The following is a 15894-nucleotide window of genomic DNA, read 5'->3' as shown; positions in this document are numbered from 1 at the left end:
TTGTGTAAAAAAGTTGCTCACAGCTGTTCTAGGAACACATTGTGAAATCGCGTATATCTTTGCTTCTACACATAGGAATGTATTGTGCTTTGCTTTACACACTATTCTACAGTCAAGAGGAGAGAATTCATCAAGTTTAATAAGCAAAAACACTGTATAAGTCGAATTTCAGCATTTTTGTGTGACCGGGAAAACCACAGTCACAAGCCGAGATGCAGTTCCATAGAAACTTGCCATTTTACCGCTGAACCTAAAAATGGGTAGAAAGTACTTTTTCTCCCTTCCTGTTAATGCCACAGACTTCGCCTTTTCAGGGCACACGTTTTCTATCTTCCCCGCTTCAGCCCATGAAATATTGAGCTTCAAATGTGTTGTTAACATTGTGTAAAAAAGTTGCTCACAGCTGTTCTAGGAACACATTGTGAAATCGCGTATATCTTTTCTTCTACACATAGGAATGTATTGTGCTTTGCTTAACACACTATTCTACAGTCAAGAGGAGAGAATTCATCAAGTTTAATAAGCAAAAACACTGTATAAGTCGAATTTCAGCATTTTTGTGTGACCGGGAAAACCACAGTCACAAGCCGAGATGCAGTTCCATAGAAACTTGCCATTTTACCGCTGAACCTAAAAATGGGTAGAAAGTACTTTTTCTCCCTTCCTGTTAATGCCACAGACTTCGCCTTTACAGGGCACACGTTTTCTATCTTCCCCGCTTCAGCCCATGAAATATTGAGCTTCAAATGTGTTGTTAACTTTGTGTAAAAAAGTTGCTCACAGCTGTTCTAGGAACACATTGTGAAATCGCGTATATCTTTGCTTCTACACATAGGAATGTATTGTGCTTTGCTTTACACACTATTCTACAGCCAAGAGGAGAGAATTCATCAAGTTTAATAAGCAAAAACACTGTATAAGTCGAATTTCAGCATTTTTGTGTGACCGGGAAAACCACAGTCACAAGCCGAGATGCAGTTCCATAGAAACTTGCCATTTTACCGCTGAACCTAAAAATGGGTAGAAAGTACTTTTTCTCCCTTCCTGTTAATGCCACAGACTTCGCCTTTACAGGGCACACGTTTTCTATCTTCCCCGCTTCAGCCCATGAAATATTGAGCTTCAAATGTGTTGTTAACGTGGTGTAAAAAAGTTGCTCACAGCTGTTCTAGGAACACATTGTGAAATCGCGTATATCTTTGCTTCTACACATAGCAATGTATTGTGCTTTGCTTTACACACTATTCTACAGTCAAGAGGAGAGAATTCATCAATTTTAATAAGCAAATACACTGTATAAGTCGAATTTCAGCATTTTTGTGTGACCGGGAAAACCACAGTCACAAGCCGAGATGCAGTTCCATAGAAACTTGCCATTTTACCGCTGAACCTAAAAATGGGTAGAAAGTACTTTTTCTCCCTTCCTGTTAATGCCACAGACTTCGCCTTTACAGGGCACACGTTTTCTATCTTCCCCGCTTCAGCCCATGAAATATTGAGCTTCAAATGTGTTGTTAACATTGTGTAAAAAAGTTGCTCACAGCTGTTCTAGGAACACATTGTGAAATCGCGTATATCTTTTCTTCTACACATAGGAATGTATTGTGCTTTGCTTAACACACTATTCTACAGTCAAGAGGAGAGAATTCATCAAGTTTAATAAGCAAAAACACTGTATAAGTCGAATTTCAGCATTTTTGTGTGACCGGGAAAACCACAGTCACAAGACGAGATGCAGTTCCATAGAAACTTGCCATTTTACCGCTGAACCTAAAAATGGGTAGAAAGTACTTTTTCTCCCTTCCTGTTAATGCCACAGACTTCGCCTTTACAGGGCACACGTTTTCTATCTTCCCCGCTTCAGCCCATGAAATATTGAGCTTCAAATGTGTTGTTAACGTGGTGTAAAAAAGTTGCTCACAGCTGTTCTAGGAACACATTGTGAAATCGCGTATATCTTTGCTTCTACACATAGCAATGTATTGTGCTTTGCTTTACACACTATTCTACAGTCAAGAGGAGAGAATTCATCAAGTTTAATAAGCAAATACACTGTATAAGTCGAATTTCAGCATTTTTGTGTGACCGGGAAAACCACAGTCACAAGCCGAGATGCAGTTCCATAGAAACTTGCCATTTTACCGCTGAACCTAAAAATGGGTAGAAAGTACTTTTTCTCCCTTCCTGTTAATGCCACAGACTTCGCCTTTACAGGGCACACGTTTTCTATCTTCCCCGCTTCAGCCCATGAAATATTGAGCTTCAAATGTGTTGTTAACTTTGTGTAAAAAAGTTGCTCACAGCTGTTCTAGGAACACATTGTGAAATCGCGTATATCTTTTCTTCTACACATAGGAATGTATTGTGCTTTGCTTAACACACTATTCTACAGTCAAGAGGAGAGAATTCATCAAGTTTAATAAGCAAAAACACTGTATAAGTCGAATTTCAGCATTTTTGTGTGACCGGGAAAACCACAGTCACAAGACGAGATGCAGTTCCATAGAAACTCTCCATTTTACCGCTGAACCTAAAAATGGGTAGAAAGTACTTTTTCTCCCTTCCTGTTAATGCCACAGACTTCGCCTTTACAGGGCACACGTTTTCTATCTTCCCCGCTTCAGCCCATGAAATATTGAGCTTCAAATGTGTTGTTAACGTGGTGTAAAAAAGTTGCTCACCGCTGTTCTAGGAACACATTGTGAAATCGCGTATATCTTTGCTTCTACACATAGCAATGTATTGTGCTTTGCTTTACACACTATTCTACAGTCAAGAGGAGAGAATTCATCAAGTTTAATAAGCAAATACACTGTATAAGTCGAATTTCAGCATTTTTGTGTGACCGGGAAAACCACAGTCACAAGACGAGATGCAGTTCCATAGAAACTTGCCATTTTACCGCTGAACCTAAAAATGGGTAGAAAGTACTTTTTCTCCCTTCCTGTTAATGCCACAGACTTCGCCTTTACAGGGCACACGGTTTCTATCTTCCCCGCTTCAGCCCATGAAATATTGAGCTTCAAATGTGTTGTTAACGTGGTGTAAAAAAGTTGCTCACAGCTGTTCTAGGAACACATTGTGAAATCGCGTATATCTTTGCTTCTACACATAGCAATGTATTGTGCTTTGCTTTACACACTATTCTACAGTCAAGAGGAGAGAATTCATCAAGTTTAATAAGCAAATACACTGTATAAGTCGAATTTCAGCATTTTTGTGTGACCGGGAAAACCACAGTCACAAGCCGAGATGCAGTTCCATAGAAACTTGCCATTTTACCGCTGAACCTAAAAATGGGTAGAAAGTACTTTTTCTCCCTTCCTGTTAATGCCACAGACTTCGCCTTTACAGGGCACACGTTTTCTATCTTCCCCGCTTCAGCCCATGAAATATTGAGCTTCAAATGTGTTGTTAACTTTGTGTAAAAAAGTTGCTCACAGCTGTTCTAGGAACACATTGTGAAATCGCGTATATCTTTGCTTCTACACATAGGAATGTATTGTGCTTTGCTTTACACACTATTCTACAGTCAAGAGGAGAGAATTCATCAAGTTTAATAAGCAAAAACACTGTATAAGTCGAATTTCAGCATTTTTGTGTGACCGGGAAAACCACAGTCACAAGCCGAGATGCAGTTCCATAGAAACTTGCCATTTTACCGCTGAACCTAAAAATGGGTAGAAAGTACTTTTTCTCCCTTCCTGTTAATGCCACAGACTTCGCCTTTTCAGGGCACACGTTTTCTATCTTCCCCGCTTCAGCCCATGAAATATTGAGCTTCAAATGTGTTGTTAACATTGTGTAAAAAAGTTGCTCACAGCTGTTCTAGGAACACATTGTGAAATCGCGTATATCTTTTCTTCTACACATAGGAATGTATTGTGCTTTGCTTAACACACTATTCTACAGTCAAGAGGAGAGAATTCATCAAGTTTAATAAGCAAAAACACTGTATAAGTCGAATTTCAGCATTTTTGTGTGACCGGGAAAACCACAGTCACAAGCCGAGATGCAGTTCCATAGAAACTTGCCATTTTACCGCTGAACCTAAAAATGGGTAGAAAGTACTTTTTCTCCCTTCCTGTTAATGCCACAGACTTCGCCTTTACAGGGCACACGTTTTCTATCTTCCCCGCTTCAGCCCATGAAATATTGAGCTTCAAATGTGTTGTTAACTTTGTGTAAAAAAGTTGCTCACAGCTGTTCTAGGAACACATTGTGAAATCGCGTATATCTTTGCTTCTACACATAGGAATGTATTGTGCTTTGCTTTACACACTATTCTACAGCCAAGAGGAGAGAATTCATCAAGTTTAATAAGCAAAAACACTGTATAAGTCGAATTTCAGCATTTTTGTGTGACCGGGAAAACCACAGTCACAAGCCGAGATGCAGTTCCATAGAAACTTGCCATTTTACCGCTGAACCTAAAAATGGGTAGAAAGTACTTTTTCTCCCTTCCTGTTAATGCCACAGACTTCGCCTTTACAGGGCACACGTTTTCTATCTTCCCCGCTTCAGCCCATGAAATATTGAGCTTCAAATGTGTTGTTAACGTGGTGTAAAAAAGTTGCTCACAGCTGTTCTAGGAACACATTGTGAAATCGCGTATATCTTTGCTTCTACACATAGCAATGTATTGTGCTTTGCTTTACACACTATTCTACAGTCAAGAGGAGAGAATTCATCAATTTTAATAAGCAAATACACTGTATAAGTCGAATTTCAGCATTTTTGTGTGACCGGGAAAACCACAGTCACAAGCCGAGATGCAGTTCCATAGAAACTTGCCATTTTACCGCTGAACCTAAAAATGGGTAGAAAGTACTTTTTCTCCCTTCCTGTTAATGCCACAGACTTCGCCTTTACAGGGCACACGTTTTCTATCTTCCCCGCTTCAGCCCATGAAATATTGAGCTTCAAATGTGTTGTTAACATTGTGTAAAAAAGTTGCTCACAGCTGTTCTAGGAACACATTGTGAAATCGCGTATATCTTTTCTTCTACACATAGGAATGTATTGTGCTTTGCTTAACACACTATTCTACAGTCAAGAGGAGAGAATTCATCAAGTTTAATAAGCAAAAACACTGTATAAGTCGAATTTCAGCATTTTTGTGTGACCGGGAAAACCACAGTCACAAGACGAGATGCAGTTCCATAGAAACTTGCCATTTTACCGCTGAACCTAAAAATGGGTAGAAAGTACTTTTTCTCCCTTCCTGTTAATGCCACAGACTTCGCCTTTACAGGGCACACGTTTTCTATCTTCCCCGCTTCAGCCCATGAAATATTGAGCTTCAAATGTGTTGTTAACGTGGTGTAAAAAAGTTGCTCACAGCTGTTCTAGGAACACATTGTGAAATCGCGTATATCTTTGCTTCTACACATAGCAATGTATTGTGCTTTGCTTTACACACTATTCTACAGTCAAGAGGAGAGAATTCATCAAGTTTAATAAGCAAATACACTGTATAAGTCGAATTTCAGCATTTTTGTGTGACCGGGAAAACCACAGTCACAAGCCGAGATGCAGTTCCATAGAAACTTGCCATTTTACCGCTGAACCTAAAAATGGGTAGAAAGTACTTTTTCTCCCTTCCTGTTAATGCCACAGACTTCGCCTTTACAGGGCACACGTTTTCTATCTTCCCCGCTTCAGCCCATGAAATATTGAGCTTCAAATGTGTTGTTAACTTTGTGTAAAAAAGTTGCTCACAGCTGTTCTAGGAACACATTGTGAAATCGCGTATATCTTTTCTTCTACACATAGGAATGTATTGTGCTTTGCTTAACACACTATTCTACAGTCAAGAGGAGAGAATTCATCAAGTTTAATAAGCAAAAACACTGTATAAGTCGAATTTCAGCATTTTTGTGTGACCGGGAAAACCACAGTCACAAGACGAGATGCAGTTCCATAGAAACTTGCCATTTTACCGCTGAACCTAAAAATGGGTAGAAAGTACTTTTTCTCCCTTCCTGTTAATGCCACAGACTTCGCCTTTACAGGGCACACGTTTTCTATCTTCCCCGCTTCAGCCCATGAAATATTGAGCTTCAAATGTGTTGTTAACGTGGTGTAAAAAAGTTGCTCACAGCTGTTCTAGGAACACATTGTGAAATCGCGTATATCTTTGCTTCTACACATAGCAATGTATTGTGCTTTGCTTTACACACTATTCTACAGTCAAGAGGTGAGAATTCATCAAGTTTAATAAGCAAAAACACTATATAAGTCGAATTTCAGCATTTTTGTGTGACCGGGAAAACCACAGTCACAAGACGAGATGCAGTTCCATAGAAACTTGCCATTTTACCGCTGAACCTAAAAATGGGTAGAAAGTACTTTTTCTCCCTTCCTGTTAATGCCACAGACTTCGCCTTTACAGGGCACACGTTTTCTATCTTCCCCGCTTCAGCCCATGAAATATTGAGCTTCAAATGTGTTGTTAACGTGGTGTAAAAAAGTTGCTCACAGCTGTTCTAGGAACACATTGTGAAATCGCGTATATCTTTGCTTCTACACATAGCAATGTATTGTGCTTTGCTTTACACACTATTCTACAGTCAAGAGGAGAGAATTCATCAAGTTTAATAAGCAAATACACTGTATAAGTCGAATTTCAGCATTTTTGTGTGACCGGGAAAACCACAGTCACAAGCCGAGATGCAGTTCCATAGAAACTTGCCATTTTACCGCTGAACCTAAAAATGGGTAGAAAGTACTTTTTCTCCCTTCCTGTTAATGCCACAGACTTCGCCTTTACAGGGCACACGTTTTCTATCTTCCCCGCTTCAGCCCATTAAATATTGAGCTTCAAATGTGTTGTTAACATTGTGTAAAAAAGTTGCTCACAGCTGTTCTAGGAACACATTGTGAAATCGCGTATATCTTTTCTTCTACACATAGGAATGTATTGTGCTTTGCTTAACACACTATTCTACAGTCAAGAGGAGAGAATTCATCAAGTTTAATAAGCAAAAACACTGTATAAGTCGAATTTCAGCATTTTTGTGTGACCGGGAAAACCACAGTCACAAGCCGAGATGCAGTTCCATAGAAACTTGCCATTTTACCGCTGAACCTAAAAATGGGTAGAAAGTACTTTTTCTCCCTTCCTGTTAATGCCACAGACTTCGCCTTTACAGGGCACACGTTTTCTATCTTCCCCGCTTCAGCCCATGAAATATTGAGCTTCAAATGTGTTGTTAACATTGTGTAAAAAAGTTGCTCACAGCTGTTCTAGGAACACATTGTGAAATCGCGTATATCTTTTCTTCTACACATAGGAATGTATTGTGCTTTGCTTAACACACTATTCTACAGTCAAGAGGAGAGAATTCATCAAGTTTAATAAGCAAAAACACTGTATAAGTCGAATTTCAGCATTTTTGTGTGACCGGGAAAACCACAGTCACAAGACGAGATGCAGTTCCATAGAAACTTGCCATTTTACCGCTGAACCTAAAAATGGGTAGAAAGTACTTTTTCTCCCTTCCTGTTAATGCCACAGACTTCGCCTTTACAGGGCACACGTTTTCTATCTTCCCCGCTTCAGCCCATGAAATATTGAGCTTCAAATGTGTTGTTAACGTGGTGTAAAAAAGTTGCTCACAGCTGTTCTAGGAACACATTGTGAAATCGCGTATATCTTTGCTTCTACACATAGCAATGTATTGTGCTTTGCTTTACACACTATTCTACAGTCAAGAGGAGAGAATTCATCAAGTTTAATAAGCAAATACACTGTATAAGTCGAATTTCAGCATTTTTGTGTGACTGGGAAAACCACAGTCACAAGCCGAGATGCAGTTCCATAGAAACTTGCCATTTTACCGCTGAACCTAAAAATGGGTAGAAAGTACTTTTTCTCCCTTCCTGTTAATGCCACAGACTTCGCCTTTACAGGGCACACGTTTTCTATCTTCCCCGCTTCAGCCCATGAAATATTGAGCTTCAAATGTGTTGTTAACTTTGTGTAAAAAAGTTGCTCACAGCTGTTCTAGGAACACATTTTGAAATCGCGTATATCTTTGCTTCTACACATAGGAATGTATTGTGCTTTGCTTTACACACTATTCTACAGTCAAGAGGAGAGAATTCATCAAGTTTAATAAGCAAAAACACTGTATAAGTCGAATTTCAGCATTTTTGTGTGACCGGGAAAACCACAGTCACAAGACGAGATGCAGATCCATAGAAACTTGCCATTTTACCGCTGAACCTAAAAATGGGTAGAAAGTACTTTTTCTCCCTTCCTGTTAATGCCACAGACTTCGCCTTTACAGGGCACACGTTTTCTATCTTCCCCGCTTCAGCCCATGAAATATTGAGCTTCAAATGTGTTGTTAACATTGTGTAAAAAAGTTGCTCACAGCTGTTCTAGGAACACATTGTGAAATCGCGTATATCTTTTCTTCTACACATAGGAATGTATTGTGCTTTGCTTAACACACTATTCTACAGTCAAGAGGAGAGAATTCATCAAGTTTAATAAGCAAAAACACTGTATAAGTCGAATTTCAGCATTTTTGTGTGACCGGGAAAACCACAGTCACAAGCCGAGATGCAGTTCCATAGAAACTTGCCATTTTACCGCTGAACCTAAAAATGGGTAGAAAGTACTTTTTCTCCCTTCCTGTTAATGCCACAGACTTCGCCTTTACAGGGCACACGTTTTCTATCTTCCCCGCTTCAGCCCATGAAATATTGAGCTTCAAATGTGTTGTTAACGTTGTGTAAAAAAGTTGCTCACAGCTGTTCTAGGAACACATTGTGAAATCGCGTATATCTTTTCTTCTACACATAGGAATGTATTGTGCTTTGCTTTACACACTATTCTACAGTCAAGAGGAGAGAATTCATCAAGTTTAATAAGCAAATACACTGTATAAGTCGAATTTCAGCATTTTTGTGTGACCGGGAAAACCACAGTCACAAGCCGAGATGCAGTTCCATAGAAACTTGCCATTTTACCGCTGAACCTAAAAATGGGTAGAAAGTACTTTTTCTCCCTTCCTGTTAATGCCACAGACTTCGCCTTTACAGGGCACACGTTTTCTATCTTCCCCGCTTCAGCCCATGAAATATTGAGCTTCAAATGTGTTGTTAACTTTGTGTAAAAAAGTTGCTCACAGCTGTTCTAGGAACACATTGTGAAATCGCGTATATCTTTGCTTCTACACATAGGAATGTATTGTGCTTTGCTTTACACACTATTCTACAGTCAAGAGGAGAGAATTCATCAAGTTTAATAAGCAAAAACACTGTATAAGTCGAATTTCAGCATTTTTGTGTGACCGGGAAAACCACAGTCACAAGCCGAGATGCAGTTCCATAGAAACTTGCCATTTTACCGCTGAACCTAAAAATGGGTAGAAAGTACTTTTTCTCCCTTCCTGTTAATGCCACAGACTTTGCCTTTACAGGGCACACGTTTTCTATCTTCCCCGCTTCAGCCCATGAAATATTGAGCTTCAAATGTGTTGTTAACGTGGTGTAAAAAAGTTGCTCACAGCTGTTCTAGGAACACATTGTGAAATCGCGTATATCTTTGCTTCTACACATAGCAATGTATTGTGCTTTGCTTTACACACTATTCTACAGTCAAGAGGAGAGAATTCATCAAGTTTAATAAGCAAATACACTGTATAAGTCGAATTTCAGCATTTTTGTGTGACCGGGAAAACCACAGTCACAAGCCGAGATGCAGTTCCATAGAAACTTGCCATTTTACCGCTGAACCTAAAAATGGGTAGAAAGTACTTTTTCTCCCTTCCTGTTAATGCCACAGACTTCGCCTTTACAGGGCACACGTTTTCTATCTTCCCCGCTTCAGCCCATGAAATATTGAGCTTCAAATGTGTTGTTAACATTGTGTAAAAAAGTTGCTCACAGCTGTTCTAGGAACACATTGTGAAATCGCGTATATCTTTTCTTCTACACATAGGAATGTATTGTGCTTTGCTTAACACACTATTCTACAGTCAAGAGGAGAGAATTCATCAAGTTTAATAAGCAAAAACACTGTATAAGTCGAATTTCAGCATTTTTGTGTGACCGGGAAAACCACAGTCACAAGCCGAGATGCAGTTCCATAGAAACTTGCCATTTTACCGCTGAACCTAAAAATGGGTAGAAAGTACTTTTTCTCCCTTCCTGTTAATGCCACAGACTTCGCCTTTACAGGGCACACGTTTTCTATCTTCCCCGCTTCAGCCCATGAAATATTGAGCTTCAAATGTGTTGTTAACATTGTGTAAAAAAGTTGCTCACAGCTGTTCTAGGAACACATTGTGAAATCGCGTATATCTTTTCTTCTACACATAGGAATGTATTGTGCTTTGCTTAACACACTATTCTACAGTCAAGAGGAGAGAATTCATCAAGTTTAATAAGCAAAAACACTGTATAAGTCGAATTTCAGCATTTTTGTGTGACCGGGAAAACCACAGTCACAAGCCGAGATGCAGTTCCATAGAAACTTGCCATTTTACCGCTGAACCTAAAAATGGGTAGAAAGTACTTTTTCTCCCTTCCTGTTAATGCCACAGACTTCGCCTTTACAGGGCACACGTTTTCTATCTTCCCCGCTTCAGCCCATGAAATATTGAGCTTCAAATGTGTTGTTAACGTGGTGTAAAAAAGTTGCTCACAGCTGTTCTAGGAACACATTGTGAAATCGCGTATATCTTTGCTTCTACACATAGCAATGTATTGTGCTTTGCTTTACACACTATTCTACAGTCAAGAGGAGAGAATTCATCAAGTTTAATAAGCAAATACACTGTATAAGTCGAATTTCAGCATTTTTGTGTGACCGGGAAAACCACAGTCACAAGCCGAGATGCAGTTCCATAGAAACTTGCCATTTTACCGCTGAACCTAAAAATGGGTAGAAAGTACTTTTTCTCCCTTCCTGTTAATGCCACAGACTTCGCCTTTACAGGGCACACGTTTTCTATCTTCCCCGCTTCAGCCCATGAAATATTGAGCTTCAAATGTGTTGTTAACGTGGTGTAAAAAAGTTGCTCACAGCTGTTCTAGGAACACATTGTGAAATCGCGTATATCTTTTCTTCTACACATAGGAATGTATTGTGCTTTGCTTTACACACTATTCTACAGTCAAGAGGAGAGAATTCATCAAGTTTAATAAGCAAATACACTGTATAAGTCGAATTTCAGCATTTTTGTGTGACCGGGAAAACCACAGTCACAAGCCGAGATGCAGTTCCATAGAAACTTGCCATTTTTCCGCTGAACCTAAAAATGGGTAGAAAGTACTTTTTCTCCCTTCCTGTTAATGCCACAGACTTCGCCTTTACAGGGCACACGTTTTCTATCTTCCCCGCTTCAGCCCATGAAATATTGAGCTTCAAATGTGTTGTTAACTTTGTGTAAAAAAGTTGCTCACAGCTGTTCTAGGAACACATTGTGAAATCGCGTATATCTTTGCTTCTACACATAGCAATGTATTGTGCTTTGCTTTACACACTATTCTACAGTCAAGAGGAGAGAATTCATCAAGTTTAATAAGCAAATACACTGTATAAGTCGAATTTCAGCATTTTTGTGTGACCGGGAAAACCACAGTCACAAGACGAGATGCAGTTCCATAGAAACTTGCCATTTTACCGCTGAACCTAAAAATGGGTAGAAAGTACTTTTTCTCCCTTCCTGTTAATGCCACAGACTTCGCCTTTACAGGGCACACGTTTTCTATCTTCCCCGCTTCAGCCCATGAAATATTGAGCTTCAAATGTGTTGTTAACGTGGTGTAAAAAAGTTGCTCACAGCTGTTCTAGGAACACATTGTGAAATCGCGTATATCTTTGCTTCTACACATAGCAATGTATTGTGCTTTGCTTTACACACTATTCTACAGTCAAGAGGAGAGAATTCATCAAGTTTAATAAGCAAATACACTGTATAAGTCGAATTTCAGCATTTTTGTGTGACCGGGAAAACCACAGTCACAAGCCGAGATGCAGTTCCATAGAAACTTGCCATTTTACCGCTGAACCTAAAAATGGGTAGAAAGTACTTTTTCTCCCTTCCTGTTAATGCCACAGACTTCGCCTTTACAGGGCACACGTTTTCTATCTTCCCCGCTTCAGCCCATGAAATATTGAGCTTCAAATGTGTTGTTAACTTTGTGTAAAAAAGTTGCTCACAGCTGTTCTAGGAACACATTGTGAAATCGCGTATATCTTTGCTTCTACACATAGGAATGTATTGTGCTTTGCTTTACACACTATTCTACAGTCAAGAGGAGAGAATTCATCAAGTTTAATAAGCAAAAACACTGTATAAGTCGAATTTCAGCATTTTTGTGTGACCGGGAAAACCACAGTCACAAGCCGAGATGCAGTTCCATAGAAACTTGCCATTTTACCGCTGAACCTAAAAATGGGTAGAAAGTACTTTTTCTCCCCTCCTGTTAATGCCACAGACTTCGCCTTTACAGGGCACACGTTTTCTATCTTCCCCGCTTCAGCCCATGAAATATTGAGCTTCAAATGTGTTGTTAACGTTGTGTAAAAAAGTTGCTCACAGCTGTTCTAGGAACACATTGTGAAATCGCGTATATCTTTTCTTCTACACATAGGAATGTATTGTGCTTTGCTTTACACACTATTCTACAGTCAAGAGGAGAGAATTCATCAAGTTTAATAAGCAAAAACACTGTATAAGTCGAATTTCAGCATTTTTGTGTGACCGGGAAAACCACAGTCACAAGTCGAGATGCAGTTCCATAGAAACTTGCCATTTTACCGCTGAACCTAAAAATGGGTAGAAAGTACTTTTTCTCCCTTCCTGTTAATGCCACAGACTTCGCCTTTACAGGGCACACGTTTTCTATCTTCCCCGCTTCAGCCCATGAAATATTGAGCTTCAAATGTGTTGTTAACGTGGTGTAAAAAAGTTGCTCACAGCTGTTCTAGGAACACATTGTGAAATCGCGTATATCTTTGCTTCTACACATAGCAATGTATTGTGCTTTGCTTTACACACTATTCTACAGTCAAGAGGAGAGAATTCATCAAGTTTAATAAGCAAAAACACTGTATAAGTCGAATTTCAGCATTTTTGTGTGACCGGGAAAACCACAGTCACAAGACGAGATGCAGTTCCATAGGAACTTGCCATTTTACCGCGGAACCTAAAAATGGGTAGAAAGTACTTTTTCTCCCTTCCTGTTAATGCCACACACTTAGCCTTTACAGGGCACACGTTTTCTATCTTCCCCGCTTCAGCCCATGAAATATTGAGCTTCAAATGTGTTGTTAACGTTGTGTAAAAAAGTTGCTCACAGCTGTTCTTGGAACACATTGTGAAATCGCGTATATCTTTGCTTCTACACATAGAAATGTATTGTGCTTTGCTTTACACACTATTCTACAGTCAAGAGGAGAGAATTCATCAAGTTTAATAAGCAAAAACACTGTATAAGTCGAATTTCAGCATTTTTGTGTGACCGGGAAAACCACAGTCACAAGCCGAGATGCAGTTCCATAGAAACTTGCCATTTTACCGCTGAACCTAAAAATGGATAGAATGTACTTTTTCTCCCTTCCTGTTAATGCCACAGACTTCGCCTTTACAGGGCACACGTTTTCTATCTTCCCCGCTTCAGCCCATGAAATATTGAGCTTCAAATGTGTTGTTAACTTTGTGTAAAAAAGTTGCTCACAGCTGTTCTAGGAACACATTGTGAAATCGCGTATATCTTTTCTTCTACACATAGGAATGTATTGTGCTTTGCTTTACACACTATTCTACAGTCAAGAGGAGAGAATTCATCAAGTTTAATAAGCAAAAACACTGTATAAGTCGAATTTCAGCATTTTTGTGTGACCGGGAAAACCACAGTCACAAGCCGAGATGCAGTTCCATAGAAACTTGCCATTTTACCGCTGAACCTAAAAATGGGTAGAAAGTACTTTTTCTCCCTTCCTGTTAATGCCACAGACTTCGCCTTTACAGGGCACACGTTTTCTATCTTCCCCGCTTCAGCCCATGAAATATTGAGCTTCAAATGTGTTGTTAACATTGTGTAAAAAAGTTGCTCACAGCTGTTCTAGGAACACATTGTGAAATCGCGTATATCTTTGCTTCTACACATAGGAATGTATTGTGCTTTGCTTTACACACTATTCTACAGTCAAGAGGAGAGAATTCATCAAGTTTAATAAGCAAATACACTGTATAAGTCGAATTTCAGCATTTTTGTGTGACCGGGAAAACCACAGTCACAAGCCGAGATGCAGTTCCATAGAAACTTGCCATTTTACCGCTGAACCTAAAAATGGGTAGAAAGTACTTTTTCTCCCTTCCTGTTAATGCCACAGACTTCGCCTTTACAGGGCACACGTTTTCTATCTTCCCCGCTTCAGCCCATGAAATATTGAGCTTCAAATGTGTTGTTAACATTGTGTAAAAAAGTTGCTCACAGCTGTTCTAGGAACACATTGTGAAATCGCGTATATCTTTTCTTCTACACATACTGTAGGAATGTATTGTGCTTTGCTTAACACACTATTCTACAGTCAAGAGGAGAGAATTCTTCAAGTTTAATAAGCAAAAACACTGTATAAGTCGAATTTCAACATTTTTGTGTGACCGGGAAAACCACAGTCACAAGACGGGATGCAGTTCCATAGAAACTTGCCATTTTACCGCTGAACCTAAAAATGGGTAGAAAGTACTTTTTCTCCCTTCCTGTTAATGCCACAGACTTCGCCTTTACAGGGCACACGTTTTCTATCTTCCCCGCTTCAGCCCATGAAATATTGAGCTTCAAATGTGTTGTTAACGTGGTGAAAAAAGTTGATCACAGCTGTTCTAGGAACACATTGTGAAATCGCGTATTTCTTTTCTTCTACACATAGGAATGTATTGTGCTTTGCTTTACACACTATTCTACAGTCAAGAGGAGAGAATTCATCAAGTTTAATAAGCAAATACACTGTATAAGTCGAATTTCAGCATTTTTGTGTGACCGGGAAAACCACAGTCACAAGACGAGATGCAGTTCCATAGAAACTTGCCATTTTACCGCTGAACCTAAAAATGGGTAGAAAGTACTTTTTCTCCCTTCCTGTTAATGCCACAGACTTCGCCTTTACAGGGCACACGTTTTCTATCTTCCCCGCTTCAGCCCATGAAATATTGAGCTTCAAATGTGTTGTTAACTTTGTGTAAAAAAGTTGCTCACAGCTGTTCTAGGAACACATTGTGAAATCGCGTATATCTTTGCTTCTACACATAGGAATGTATTGTGCTTTGCTTTACACACTATTCTACAGTCAAGAGGAGAGAATTCATCAAGTTTAATAAGCAAAAACACTGTATAAGTCGAATTTCAGCATTTTTGTGTGACCGGGAAAACCACAGTCACAAGCCGAGATGCAGTTCCATAGAAACTTGCCATTTTACCGCTGAACCTAAAAATGGGTAGAAAGTACTTTTTCTCCCCTCCTGTTAATGCCACAGACTTCGCCTTTACAGGGCACACGTTTTCTATCTTCCCCGCTTCAGCCCATGAAATATTGAGCTTCAAATGTGTTGTTAACGTTGTGTAAAAAAGTTGCTCACAGCTGTTCTAGGAACACATTGTGAAATCGCGTATATCTTTTCTTCTACACATAGGAATGTATTGTGCTTTGCTTTACACACTATTCTACAGTCAAGAGGAGAGAATTCATCAAGTTTAATAAGCAAAAACACTGTATAAGTCGAATTTCAGCATTTTTGTGTGACCGGGAAAACCACAGTCACAAGTCGAGATGCAGTTCCATAGAAACTTGCCATTTTACCGCTGAACCTAAAAATGGGTAGAAAGTACTTTTTCTCCCTTCCTGTTAATGCCACAGACTTCGCCTTT

The sequence above is a fragment of the Ascaphus truei genome, unplaced genomic scaffold (genome assembly GCF_040206685.1).
Source record: "Ascaphus truei isolate aAscTru1 unplaced genomic scaffold, aAscTru1.hap1 HAP1_SCAFFOLD_140, whole genome shotgun sequence".
Classification (NCBI taxonomy): domain Eukaryota; kingdom Metazoa; phylum Chordata; class Amphibia; order Anura; family Ascaphidae; genus Ascaphus; species Ascaphus truei.
The sequence above is the reverse complement of the archived record's forward strand: the minus strand, read 5'-3'. Positions refer to the sequence as shown.